Genomic DNA, 14,725 nt, shown 5'->3' with positions numbered 1-14,725 from the left:
CAATCGCGGCATGCTGCCGCCGGCAGACCGCGGGCAATAACATTATAACCACTTGGACGTAATTTTACGGCCCGTGGTCGTTAAGGGGTTAATAAAAGAAATAACATATTTTTCGTTTTGTAAGATGCATCGGATTATAAGGCGAACCCCAAATATAAAGATAAAAAAGGTAAAATAAACAAAATGGGATCTGTCTTATACTCCGGTGGTGTCTTACCTTAGGGGGGCGACAGCAGTGATGGAGCGGGGTCACAGGAGGCAGGAGCGGTGCTGGAGTAGGGCAACGCTGGCTGCAATGTGGCCGGCTGTGCTGGCTGCTGTGTTGCCGGCTGTGCTGGCTGCTGTGTGGCCATTGCGCTGGCTACTGTATGGCTGGCTGCGCTGCCTGCTGTGTGGCCGGCCGCACTGGCTGCTGTGTGGACGTCGCACTGCCTGCTGTAAGGCCAGCCGCACTGGTTGCTCTGTGGCCGGTCGCACTGGCTGTGTGGAGCAGGGCAGTGTGGGAGTGAGATAATCTGCCACTGGTGCGATCTTCAAAATCGGTGCCTGCACAGATTGAACTCTCGGCTCAATGACAATCCAAGAGCTCCATCTGCACACGTGCCAACTCCTGGCGGCATTATTTGAAGATCGCAGCGCCAACAAAGCATCTTACCCCTGCACTGCCTTGCTCCATACAATGCCCAGCACAGCCCCGCACTGCCGACAGAGCACCTCACCCGCCACAGCCAGCACAGCCCCGCACTGCCGACAGAGCACCTCACTTGCCACAGCCAGCACAGCCCCACACTGCCGACAGAGCATCTCACCCATCGCAGCCAGCACAGCTCCAAACCGCCTATAGAGCATCTCACCCATTGCAACCAGCACAGCAGACAGAGCATCTCACCCGCTGCACCGCCCTGCTCCACACATCATCCACCGCAGCCAGCACAGCGCCCATTCTCCACTATCCCCAGTAAGCTACATTAGGATTTTAAGATGCACCACTCATTTTCCTCATTTTCCTCACAAATTTTTGGGAGGAAAAGTGCGTCTTATAATCCAAAAAATACAGTACTTTAGGAATCCGTGTGAAAATGCTTTATCTTGCTCATTTAACAAAGAAAAAAGCTCTTAAAAACATGTTACGTGAAAAAAACACCACTTCTATTTGCATCTGTTATGTATAAATATCAGCAATTCAGACATCTGTCCCTCCCGTTAAAAAAGGCCCAGTCTTTTGTATTAAAGACCTCAATCAGGTTCCATACCATTTTTGCAGACCTCCACTTGTTAAATACCTATTTTCAGGGCAATTAGAGACTTTGCAGTATTGTGATTCACTGTGAATCCATTTTTTTGTGGAAAAATTTAGCCAAACATGGCAACTTTTAAGTTTAAATGGTTTGATCATTTCTAATGGCAAGTATATTTGACTCACTTTGTGATCCCAGAGTAAATAAGATCGTAAAATAATAATAGGTTCCACAATTGGATGTGATTAAAAAAGATGTTTCAGTGCTGAAATAATCGTATAAATGTGCCCCCGCTATGTACTGCGTAATGGCTGTTTTTGACCATGCAGAACATGGTTGGACCATACCACATCTCCTGGGCTGTTGAAGACTTAATAAAGCTTACAAACATTACAACACAGGATCAGAAATTAAGTAAATTCTTGCTTTGACGTTAAACATTATTTAAAGAGAAGCAGGGAAATGTTTTACCTCACAAAATGAATCAGTTATAATCCCATGCAGTAATGTCTTTATACTCTCCCACTGAGTAAATGTATGTATAGTGATGATACCATGATCAGTTCATGTCCCTGTACGGTCACATACATTAGACAATACATAGCTGGTAAACATATATAAGATTATCTCAGCATAGGAATATTTTTTTTAATCACATACAATTGAGGAGCTAATTATTATTCCAAGATCTACTGATTAAAATTAACCATAAAATTAATTCTGTTTGTGGGAAAACTTCTTTAACCCCTTCACGCCATGGCCATTTTCTGTTTCTGTGCGTTAGTTTATTCCTAACGCGTTTCCAAGAGCCATAATGTTTTCATTTTTACATCATTATAGCTACAGTATATGAGGGCTTATTTTTTGTAGGAGGAGCTGTACTTTTGAATTACACCATTCATTTTACCATATGGTGTACTGAAAAAGAAGAAACACATTCCCAGTGAGGTGAAATTGCAAAAAAAAGGGCATCTCCACAATTGCTTTTTTGTTTTTTTTTATTTACCATGTTCACCATATGAGAAAACTGATCTGGCAGTATGATTCTCTATGTCAGTATGTAAATAGTAACATGTATGTGTTCATTTTTAATTTAAGTGAGTAAAATAAATTGAGAAGTTTGTTAAACTTTTTTTTACACTTTTGGAGTCATTTTCCGATAACCATCATGTTTATATTTTTCGGGATCTGTGGCTAAGTGATGGCTTTCATTTCTGAGTCCTGAGCTGACATTTTTACTGATACAATTTTTGGGTAGCTATAATGTTTTGATCACCTATTATTGTATTTTATTGCAAGGTTGTGGTGATCAAAAAAGCATAATTCTCATGTTTTTAAGGTTTTTTTCGTCACACTGTTTACCGATCGGATTAATTTATTTTATATAGTGATAGATCGGACATTTTTGAATGGTATAATATCAAATATGAGATTTTTTTTAATTTGGGGAAAAAGGGGGGAATTTGAACTTTTGTGGTTTTTATATTTTTGAAAACTTTTTTTAAAAAATTTTTTTTGTATGTACTAGTCTTCTTAGGGAACTTGAAGCTGTGATTGTCCGATCACTTCTGTTATACAGAGCGGTGTACCTGTAGTGCTCTATATAGCTGAAATCATGTTCTCCTATGAACGCAGGCTCGCAGTCAGTGTTCACAGAAGGATCGTCATGACAGACACATGTGGTCATCAGCTAACCCCTGGCTGTCATGGCAACCTGTCAGCATGCCGATGTGAGCGAGGAATGATGTTCTTCCTGCCGGAAAGCATTAAATCCCGTCTTTAGAGATTGAAAGCGGGATCTAACTAGTTAAGAGCTGCGGGTGGATCTCTGATGGCTAATCAGACCAGGCAACATGTGCAGGGAAAGATGTGGGCTCAGCATGTGAGCTCGCATCAAAGGCTGGGACACAACATATGACATAAATATACATCAAATGTTGTGAAGAAGGTTAATTCAATCAGCTTTGTTCTTGCATTTTACAAACACTAAAGGGGGCTTTACACGCTGCGACATCGCTAATGCGGAGTCGTTGGGGTCATGGAATTTGTGACGCACATCCGGCCGCATTAGCGATGTTGCTGCGTGTGACACTGATGAGCGATTTTGCATCGTTGCAAAAACGTGCAAAATCACTCATCGGTGACATGTGGGTCCATTCTCGATTATCGTTACTGCAGCAGTAACGATGTAGTTCGTCGCTCCCGCGGCAGCACACATCGCTATGTGTGACGCCGCAGGAACAAGGAACCTCTCCTTACCTGCCTCCCGGCCGCTATGAGGAAGGAAGGAGGTGGGCGGGATGTTCCGGCCACTCATCTCCGCCCCTCCGCTTCTATTGGCCGGCCGCTCAGTGACGTCGCTGTGACGCCACACGGACCGCCCACTTAGAAAGGAGGTGGTTCGCCGGTCACAGCGACGTCGCCGGGCAGGTAAGTATGTGTGACGGGTCTGCGCGATGTTGTGCGGCACGGGCAGCGATTTGCCCGTGTCGCACAACAGATGGGGGCGGGTACCCACGCTAGCGATATCGGGACCGATATCGCAGCGTGTAAAGTAGCCTTAAGACTTTAAATTCCTTTAATTTATACCCTTTTAATCATCCTACAATTTGAGACCTTAGGTCTCATATAGACAATTTAGACATCCGTTTCATGTGTACATGAATTTTCCATCAATTTGATGATTTGATGGCTCTGATTTTCATCCATTTTTGGTCTGTGTGTAAGTTGTTACCATCAGTATGTTATCTGTTGTTACAAGCTTCTCCTTTCCTAATCAGTCAAAAACACTTGGAGTGCTGTTTTTTTTACTTAAGCTACTCAAGTGAATAGGTTGAGTTTCATCTTCAAATCAAATCATTAACATTTTTTTTCAGATAATCGGATCTTAAAAAAAGCTCCTTAGGCTATAATGGGTATGTTTCCTATTGTGGAAACCACAACAGAACACATACAATAAAACCCGAAATCTTAATGACACAAAACTAAATTGAAAATGTCATGTGTTGAGTTTGTTATTGTATTCTAACTAACAGCTATTTTTTCTTAGGCGAGAGATGGAAATTACTCTGGCATAGGCCTAAAACACACTTCCGCATAAAAAACGTCCGTGTGACACGGTCCGTTTTTCGGGTCCATGTTCCGTTTTTTTGGGGCGTTTCTCCGGTACGTATGGCATCCGTGTGATGGCGTATGCGAGCCGTGTGTACGTGTAAAATGTCCGTGTTTGTGTGTAAAATGCCCGTGTATGTGTACGTGGAATATCCGTGTGGAATGTCCGTTTGTGTGTTGCACAATGTCGTTGATACATGTCGGCTGACAGCAGACAGAGTTGCGCGATGAGAATGAACTCGGGTGAACTTCACCCGACTTCATTGTCATGCCGCGGCTCTGTCTGTGTGCCGCGTACTGATTAGCGGTCACCTGTGAAGGATTCACCAGTGACTGCTAATCCCTCGAGTGACTGAAGTGAGGAGCCCTCTCTCATACTTACCGCTCCCCGATCACCAGCGCGGCGAGGAACAGCTGTGCAGAGAATACGCGGCAACAATTACTTTGAATATGCCGGCTGCTCATTAATCAATCTTGTATTCCCTGCTTTCCCCACCCACAGATGCCTGTGATTGGTTGCAGTCAGACACGCCCCCCACGCTGAGTGACAGGTGTCTCACTGCACCCAATCACAGCAGCCAGTGGGCGTGTCTATACTGTGCAGTAAAATAAATAAATAAATAATTAAAAAAAAGGCGTGCGGTCCCCCCCAATTTTAATACCAGCCAGATAAAGCCATACGTCTGAAGGCTGGTATTTTCAGGATGGGGAGCCCCACGTTATGGGGAGCTCCCCAGCCTAACAATATCAGTCAGCAGCCGCCCAGAATTTCCGCATACATTATATGCGACAGTTCTGGGACTGTACCCGGCTCTTCCCGATTTGCCCTGGTGCATTGGCATTCGGGGTAATAAGTAGTTTTTGGCAGCCCATAGCTGCCAATAAGTCCTAGATTAATCATGTCAGGCGTCTCCCCGAGATACCTTCCATGATTAATCTGTAAATTACAGTAAATAAACACAGACACCCGAACAATCCTTTATTAGAAAAAAAAACACTAACAAATTGCCTTGTTCACCAATTTTATAAGCTCGAAAAAGCCCTCCATGTCCGGCGTAATCCAGGATGTTCCAGCGTCGCTTCCAGCTGTGCTGCATGAAGGTGACCGGAGCTGCAGAAGACACCGCCGCTCCTGTCAGCTCCACGCAGCTAATAAAGGGAATAGCGCGATCAGCTGAGCTGTCACTGAGGTTACTCGCGGCCAACGCTGAATACAGCTGATCGCGCTATTCTCTTCATTAGCTGCATGGAGCTGACAGGAGCGGCGGTGTCTTCTGCAGCTCTGGTCACCTTCATGCAGCACAGCTGGAAGCGACGCTGGAACATCCTGGATTACGCCGGACATGGAGGGCTTTTTCGAGCTTATAAAATTGGTGAACAAGGCAATTTGTTAGTGTTTTTTTTTCTAATAAAGGATTGTTCATGTGTGTGTGTTTATTTACTGTAATTTACAGATTAATCATGGAAGGTATCTCGGGGAGACGCCTGACATGATTAATCTAGGACTTATTGGCAGCTATGGGCTGCCAAAAACTCCTTATTACCCCGAATGCCAATGCACCAGGGCAAATCGGGAAGAGCCGGGTACAGTCCCAGAACTGTCGCATATAATGTATGCGGCAATTCTGGGTGGCTGCTGACTGATATTGTTAGGCTGGGGGGCTCCCCATAACGTGGGGCTCCCCATCCTGAGAATACCAGCCTTTAGCCGTATGGCTTTATCTGGCTGGTATTAAAATTGGGGGGGACCGCACGCTTTTTTTAAAATTATTTATTTATTTATTTTACTGCACAGTATAGACACGCCCACCGGCTGCTGTGATTGGGTGCAGTGAGACACCTGTCACTCAGCGTGGGGGGCGTGTCTGACTGCAACCAATCACAGGCGTCTGTGGGTGGGGAAAGCAGGGAATACAAGATTGATTAATGTGCGGCCGGCATATTCAAAGTAATTGTTGCCGCATATTCTCTGCACAGCTGTTCCTCGCCGTGCTGGTGATCGGGGAGCGGTATGAGCCGGGGGAAGAAAAAAAATGAGCGCCAATGTAAGTATGACTGAGAACAGCAGAAAAAAAGGTATGTATACTGAATTTAATTTAAAAAAAAAATAAAAATAAGATCGCTAGTGTAAAAACGCATACGCACCAAACGTGCTGAACACGGACATACTCCGTGTGCGGTCCATGCAGACATGGACCCATAGACTTTAGCGGGTCCGTGCCTGCGTGCTGCCAGCCAAAAACGGACATGTCGTCCGTGCAGAAAAGCGCACACACGTACTTATCACACGGACACACGTTCCGTGTGATTTTACGTGTGTGTGCCATCTACCATTGAATAACATGGGTCTCCGTGTGTACGTGTCTCCGGTACGTGCAAATACGTACCGCACACGTACAAAAAAAACGGATGTGTGTTGCGGGTCATACAAATAGTGCTCCACTGGGAACCGCTGATCTTCGATGGTCAGTTACTGACCAACACTGTACAAGGTAGGATAATAATCCACTAGATGTTATTATGGGGGTTCTAGCACAAAGAAGCAAAAAGACGTTAGCCAACTGACTGATGTCTCATCAGTGTGGGAAATAGTACAGGGAAAATGTTTTTTGCGAATTGGGAACAGAATCTTGAAACACTCAAATTAGCTTAAAAATGTATATTTTAGGACATTCTACTTACTTCATGGATTAATCCCTTCATATTTTCTCCATACCTTATTTTTGTTATGATTTATGCCGATCTCAGCCACTGCTGAGCCTTTGCTTTTTCCCATTCCAGGGTTCCTGGTTAATTTCTGTCTTGTTCCGGAGGACAGGCCGCAATATCCTGGCATTTTTATTCCTCTGGAACATTGCCAGTAATAGTTCTGCTCTGCAGCATGTGAGCCTGGCTCTTGTGAGTGTTCACTGATCTGTTCCATCATCCAGTTACCATCCTGACCTGTGCCCTTTCCATTATGCATGTCTGCCTCTGACTCTCCTTGAATTCCCAGGTCCGTTCCGTGTCTCTTCAGTCTTATATCTAAATAGCAAAAAGAGGACTAAATATCCACCACAATTTAGAATACTCACAGCAGGATAAAGCAGTGGTGAACTGCTCAGGCCAAGAAAAACTAATGCACTAACAGGGTGCAACCAGACTCCCAATAGATGGAATATCACAGGTGCAAGAGGAGCAAATCACTCACACAACTCCCGAATATGGAGGGGGTGATTGCTGGATGGTAAAATTGCACACAAGTGGCTTGCATAGGGCTCCAGTCACTCTTACAGGTGCATAGTAACCCAGTCAGCAGCTTATTACATGCCCATACTATTCGATCAGATGGGCTGACCGATACTAGTGTGAACCATATAGGGATGCAGTCTCCAAAATGCAAGTCAAAACATTAAGGGGCCTGGCTGCACCCCACATAAAACGTCATGTGCAAAAAGATAAATAAATACACAATATCTGAGGTATTAGTCGATATTATGGCCAAAATAACGTCAGCCTACAAAACACGTCACGGTTCCTCATACTTGTTGGTATTTTGGCCATAATATCGAGTATTATTCATCTATTGGGGGTCTGGATGCACCCTGTTAGTGCATTCGTTTTTCTTGGCCTGAGCAGTTCACCATCCCGTCCTATATCTCCCTGACCGTTTGTTCACCTAGCCTCTCCTGACCTCCCGTCTGTTTGGGTTTCTCTAGTCTCCTGGCTTCTGGCCTTGCTTTGTATCTGACTTCAGCTCTGCTTTTCCCTCCTGACTTCAGCGTTACTTCCTGGTTCCGACCTTCGACTATCTGACTACGATTTGCATCTCCCTCTGGTCTCTAATTGGCATCCTGGTAATTGACTTGATTTGCTGACTTCTCTATTGTTTTTTGCACCCTCTAGTGGATATTCTGCTTACTGCACCTTGTCTCAGTTTCTCCACTAGAGCAGCGTGACAATTTTAGTACATGGCCATAGGGACTCCATTTGCCTCCATTCGGTCCCCATGCACAACATGTCCACCATATGCCCAAGGCCTTAGTCTAAACATTGTCGACCATGGCACATAAACACATTGTTGGTGAATTATATTTTAAAATAGAATAGACGTTAATATTTATGTCACCGCCATTACAGCACATTCTGCTCCATTTGCAATGTACAGTTCACAGGGGAAAATGATTCTTATTCATTATAGCAGAATAAAGATTGATACCTAAGCATCCATGTTATCGTTTTCTTTGCTCCACATGATTTCAATGTCGTGTTGCATTCCTGCAAAATAAGAGCTTTGGGATGTCTAGACTGTTGAATTTCTTGCTGAGACCCGAATCCAAACAGAGCTTGTCTTCCACTTTGAGTAATCATTAGCTGGTAATTTCTTGGGGCTGTAGGCAGCTTGTAAAGCATGTGTTGAGCCGGTGTTTTGTACTGTGGTTTAGATTAACGGAGGAAGAGTGTGGAGGAAGCCCAGGGTGACAGTGCTTTGCGAGACTATTCATTTTCATCCATTCCAGCTGGGAGCTTGCAGCCATTTTTAAAGGGACTTACAGCGGTGCACAATGGTGTAAAATGAGTCTGCTCCTTGTTCTTCATGCCTGAGAGCAAATGAAGTGTACATTCATTTTTATGCACAGAGGTCTGTCAGATGTAGGCAATTTGGTGCTAGGAAAAAGAGGACATAATAATTCTGTCAGCTCGAAAATTTGTCGTGAAAAATGCACAGTTTAGAATTAAAGTAGCAAGAAATATTTGCATTCTACTAGGGTAGACACTAGCGAGCTACCTTTGTGAACATTTGAATGGCATATGAAAATTGAAATAAAACAGCAAATTTCTCTGTCTCTTGGTGGTCCTATCCCTGAGCATATAGAAGTTTAGTATTACAGTCTTTTAAGTACTGTAAAATATTACAAGTTTAGAAGTTTTGTACATTTTATACAATCAAATCAATAGATTTTTCCTTTAGAGTCTTGTTATCCATACTGTCTCTTCATGGTAGAGAACTGTGTGGCTCTACTACACATAATATTCATATCTATATGTTATGTATGTACACCACTAGTTGCTAGAGGTCTGGAGAAAATAAGGAAAACTCTTGATTTTACACAAGACTTGGTGAAACCCCTGGGCCCTGCTGAAGCTTTCCTGGCACTAGCACTTTATGAAGATATCTTTTGTGGGATACTGGGAAACTATATCAATAGAGAGAGCTCTGGCATTCAGCTGCAAATCAAGGGACCAAGAATCAGGGCCTGACATGGATGTGGTATGGGTATGAAGGGGTATGGCTACTGATAGGAGACAAGCTTATATGGCAAAAATGTTAATTCCTCACAGCAGGGGCCAGGTTGTTGCTGGATGTCACACAAAGCAAGTCGTGCCTCAGCAGCGATGTTGCTAGCGATGTTGCTTGGTGACACGGTACCTTTAGAAACAATAGTCATTAGTACATGGTTGCTTTGGTTGGCTGCAAGGAAAGTCAACAAAACCTTTGGGACCACCACTGCAACAACAAAAAAGTGGAGGGGGATTTATCAGGTCAGTAAATGATTTGGTTCTCTTGCGTTATCATGTTAATTTTTTTTGTAGTTGTTGAAATACAACAATAGACTCACCATGGTTGCCAATCCTTGACAGTAGAACATCAAAGGTCTGGAGGATTTTTCCCCAGTATGGCTTGGCTCTGAAACTGGTCTTGGGTTTATACACTTTTGGCCTCTAGTATATGCTATGGCTATTAGTATTTATTAAAAAAAGTTGTATGATGTGTTAAACTTAAAAGCTATATGGTTCCTTTGCTCACTTAGAATCCTTATATGAACACGTTTCCATATAGTATATGGACTTCGATATTTCTGTAGTGTTTTAACAATTGTACCTTTGTAAGAAAACATTCTGAATAGTCTTCTCTTACTTTTTGAACATGAAAATAAACCATAATTGTAATTTTCTTGTTTTCTTGTTCCTGGTTATGCTCATAGACATTTAAGGGGTAAACAGATAATAATAAGCATTAGGATAATAGGCGTGAACATTAATTGTAATGGCACAATGCTGAGTTTCCATAATTATTCTCATAAGGTTATTAGTTTTCAATGTCTTATTTTGCTTTTGTGCCATTTTGCTATCAAATGAAAATAAATTACTTTTCAAATGACTTATTATGTTTCATGGGGATACAACAGTTTATGCTAACTAGCCTGGAAATTCCAAGATAAAAATAAACATAATTAAAATGTTCTTTTTCACTATCAATGTAGAGTTATATACTGAAGGCCGCCTCAGTGCAAATGCGGGGGCTTAATAGAACATTTTAATTTTCCCTTATATTCCTCTGTAGCTTTCATTTGCATAAATATGTATACACTTCTACAAATATGTAAGGAATCATAGCAAAGGGTTTGTTGTGTTGTTGGCGCATCAGAATGTGAAGTTTTGACAATCGGAAGAACTTTTCTGTATGAATGTTCCCAATTTAAGGTCTTTGGCTTAGCATGAAAATGTCTCTAGGGAGACAAAAAAATAATCCATTCAATGCAACTTCTTATGACCTTTTATTATATTCTTTACCAAAGGAAGTGTAAATAAAATTTTAAATTCATACTTCGGTGTAACTATGGCTCTTCTTGAACTCTAAACTGTTTAATAAAGCATTTAAAAAGAACCTTTTCACCAGATTTGGTGACTATAGGCAGCGGCCATAACCAATGGGCTCCTATAGTCAGCATTCTAATATGCTGTATGTAAGAGCCCAGGCCGCTGTGTAGGGCGTAAAATAGACATTATAATACTCACCCGAAGAGTCGGTGCGACGCAGACTGATTGGATGGGTGTCTCCATTCTCCGAGTGCGGCGCTTTGTCTTTTGGCCATCTTTGTCCTCCTTCTGAAGCCTGGGTGCATGACATTTCCTACGTCACCCACACAGGCCGGCATTGAGGTCCTGTGCAGGTACACTTTGATCTGCCCTGAGCAGGGCAGATCAAAGTATTGTAGGGTGCATGAGCGGGACCTCAATGCCAGTTATTGTGCATGACGTAGGATATGCCATGCACCCAGGCTTCAGAAGAAAGAGGACAGAGATGGCTGAAAGAGGAGGCACTGGACCCGGAGAACAGAGACACCCAGCCGACCAGTCTGCATCGCACAAACCATTTAGGTAAGTATTATAAAGTGATCTTTAAATTCTACACAGTGGCCTGGGTTCTTATATACAAGATGTTAGAAGGCTGTATATAAGAGCTCAGTGGTGGTGGCCGCAGCTTATTGTCACCAAATCTAGTGACAGGTTCCCTTTAACACACAGTGAGAAGACAGATACATTTCCTGCATCTATGTCATTAATCACACTTGTGTTAGGGGTACTTCACACACAGCGAGATCGCTACTGAGATCGCTGCTGAGTCACGTTTTTTGTGACCTCATTAGCGATCTCGCTGTGTGTGACACTGAGCAGCGATCTGGCCCCTGCTGTGAGATCGCTGCTTGTTACACACAGTGCTGGTTCGTTTTTTTATTGTTGCTCTCCCGCTGATAAGCACACATCGCTGTGTGTGACAGCGAGAGAGCAACAATCCTGAATGTGCAGTTGTCGCGGGCGGGGAGGAGGGTGTCAGCACTGCGCTCACCCCTCTGCTCGGGTCCGGCTGCTGCTGCTTAGTGGTGGCTCGAGCGGTGGCCCGGATCTCGGGGGGTTTCTCGAGCGGCGCTCCTCGCCCGTGAGTGAAAGCGGATTGGGTTTTGGGATATAGTCTATTGTCCGTGACGCCACCCATGGTTGTGGTGATTTGTTAGCGCCACCGCTGCTCGGTGTGGGGACCCCGGGAGTGATGGTGTGAAGCAGCAAGTTGTTGTGTTGCCCCTCCGTGGGTAGGGGTTGGTGATCCTGGGGCCCAGTGATGAGGTGGGAGATGCAGGGCTTGGTGGGCGCAGGGACGCGGGGGCAGCGCTGTGCCTTGCGGCACTGTGGTACTCACTCAGCCTGAGACGATGACACAGTTCTCGGTAAAACACACGGCTGGAAAGACGGTTCCCACGGACGGCTGCACTTGCTTTCCCCAGTAGGTGACGGTGATGTCCCTTTTCCTGCACCTAGATACGGTTGTTGGTAGCGATGGATTCCCACCGGTTACCCCACTCCCCGGCCTGGATATAAGCCGGAGGAGCCCCACTTCTCTTGCCCGCAGGCGCTGGCCCTGAGAAACTGGTGCCCTGGCGGTGGCGGTGTTCCTCCTTAATGGTTGGACTGTTGCCTTCAATCGGGACTTGGTTGTTTGGAGACAGACGTCCCCTTCACTGACAGATTTGGCAAATTATGGCGACTCCAAGCCTTGCCGGGGTCCGAGAGGCCCCTGCCCTGGTGCTGACTGTTCTTTGTACACTGCTCCAGACCGCCGGGTCACCACCCATCCGCGGTCCTTCCAGGAACCTCCGAGCAATCACCCCTCCCGACAGTCACCGCCGTCTGCTGACCTTGCTGTCTCAGTCCAGGCACACAGCCGGACTCACTTCAGGCTTTTCAAACTCTTTCTTTTCTGTCACTTTTACTCCTTTACTCCAGTTTTCTCCTTTGCTCCTCTACCACTTCACTTCCTTCTACTTTCACTTCCTTAACTCAACTCATGTTTACTCCTTCACTTCCCTAACTGATCTGCCTGGTTCTTCCCACCTCCAGAGCTGTGAACTCCTCGGTGGGCGGAGCCAACCGCTGGCCCACCCCCTGGTGTGAACATCAGCCTCTGGAGGAAGGCAACAAGGATTTTTGGGTTAGCTGATGTGCCTAACTGGGGTGTAGGGTGTGGTGGTGTGATGACCTGTGACCCCTGGCTTGCCCAGGGCGTCACATTCCCCCTTAGCAAAATGCAGACCGTCCGCGGGCTGCCCGTCCAACACCGGTTTTATTTTTCTGTAAAGGCATAAAAGGTATTACGGTAACATATTTACATTTTTAATACTTCTTCCCATAACGGGAGGCACTTTACTTAAATGTTGCAAACGGTTTACGGTTACGGTTTCCGCTCTCTCCCACCCAAGCAACCTGGCCCTGATGCTGCCCCTAAAACCCAGGCAGCACCCCTTGTCCCCAAGTCCAGCACAAGTTACCCGAGCGGGATCTGTCCTTCCCCTCCAGAGGGTAGCCACCGGTCCCTGTGGTGGCTGGGCCCCAGCCGGCTCTACTGCGGGCCCTCCCTCCAACCTGCCTCTCCGGAGGCGGCATTACGGAAACGGTAACGGCAAACAACTTATTTACAAGCCACTAACGTTTGTGGTTGCCCTGCAAGTTCACGGGCTTGTCCATGAGCAGTTCCTCATGCAAACTTTTTAAACGGTCCCCACGGGGACAACGGTGCCGGCAACGGCCGGTTTCCTCAATCACGGTAGGACAATCAGGTTACTGTTCGGTAATCTTTTTCATCATTTTTCAATAAACTTTTCAAACTTTCAAACACTTTTAAACATAAACTCAGCGGTGGTCCCAACGGGGACTGGACAACGGTGCTCCGCTGCCCTACTCCGGGTAGCCGGCTTCATCCGAGGGAGGGGGTGCAGAACCCACTCGGCTCTCCTGGCTGCCTCTTAGTTTTACGTCCAGGGCAAACCACCCCCTCTCTCCACAGTGCCGGGTGTACTGTATAATATTGCCCGGCATTAGGTTACGGCCGGGATGTTCTTCAGGCGGGTGGGCATTCACATCCCGCCGGGCTACAAACACTTCGGCCTCCAGGCCCGGTTCATAGATAAACCCGTAGCCCCGGCGGACATCAAACCGCCTCACCTGCCCCACGTACAGCGGGCCCCGGACACGGAACGTGGCCTGGCGGAGATTCTCCTTCTCCCTTATCGCTCGGGCCACCAGCTCGGCCTTCTTTTTCTCCCGTTCACCGATCTCTAGGCCCAACGGTACCGGCTCCCTATCCCAATATGGCGCTGCTGCGAGCTCCGGCGCACGGGTCGGGCCCCGCGGGACATTCTGGACGTTGCCCACTGTCAGGAATCTGGGCGGCGGGTCCCGCGGTGTCTTGGCCTTGGGCGCTGCCTTACAGCAACAACCCGGCGCTACCTCAGCCGAGGTGTGGGGGACGGGCATAGGGGCTTTCCGCTGCTGGGCCTTCGGCTCGGAGAAGGTCATCAGCTCCGGCTCGGGGGACTTTTCAGGGGATGCCTCCGGTTCAGTCTTTGGGACCTTCCATGGCAACACCTCCTGTCGACTACGGGCTCCGGCTACAGGTCGGCCCGCCTGGGCGGGGACGCTGGGTATTGCTACTGGTTGCGGTGGTAGCAGGCCTAATGGCGGGGTCACGGCCTGCGGGATGGGGGGCGAGGGAGGCAGCGGGGGGAGAGGGCTTGGACCGGGTCCCGCAGCCGCGATGACCGGACCTTCCAGGGCATCGG

This window comes from Anomaloglossus baeobatrachus, chromosome 2 (assembly GCF_048569485.1).
Source record: "Anomaloglossus baeobatrachus isolate aAnoBae1 chromosome 2, aAnoBae1.hap1, whole genome shotgun sequence".
Classification (NCBI taxonomy): domain Eukaryota; kingdom Metazoa; phylum Chordata; class Amphibia; order Anura; family Aromobatidae; genus Anomaloglossus; species Anomaloglossus baeobatrachus.
The sequence above is the reverse complement of the archived record's forward strand: the minus strand, read 5'-3'. Positions refer to the sequence as shown.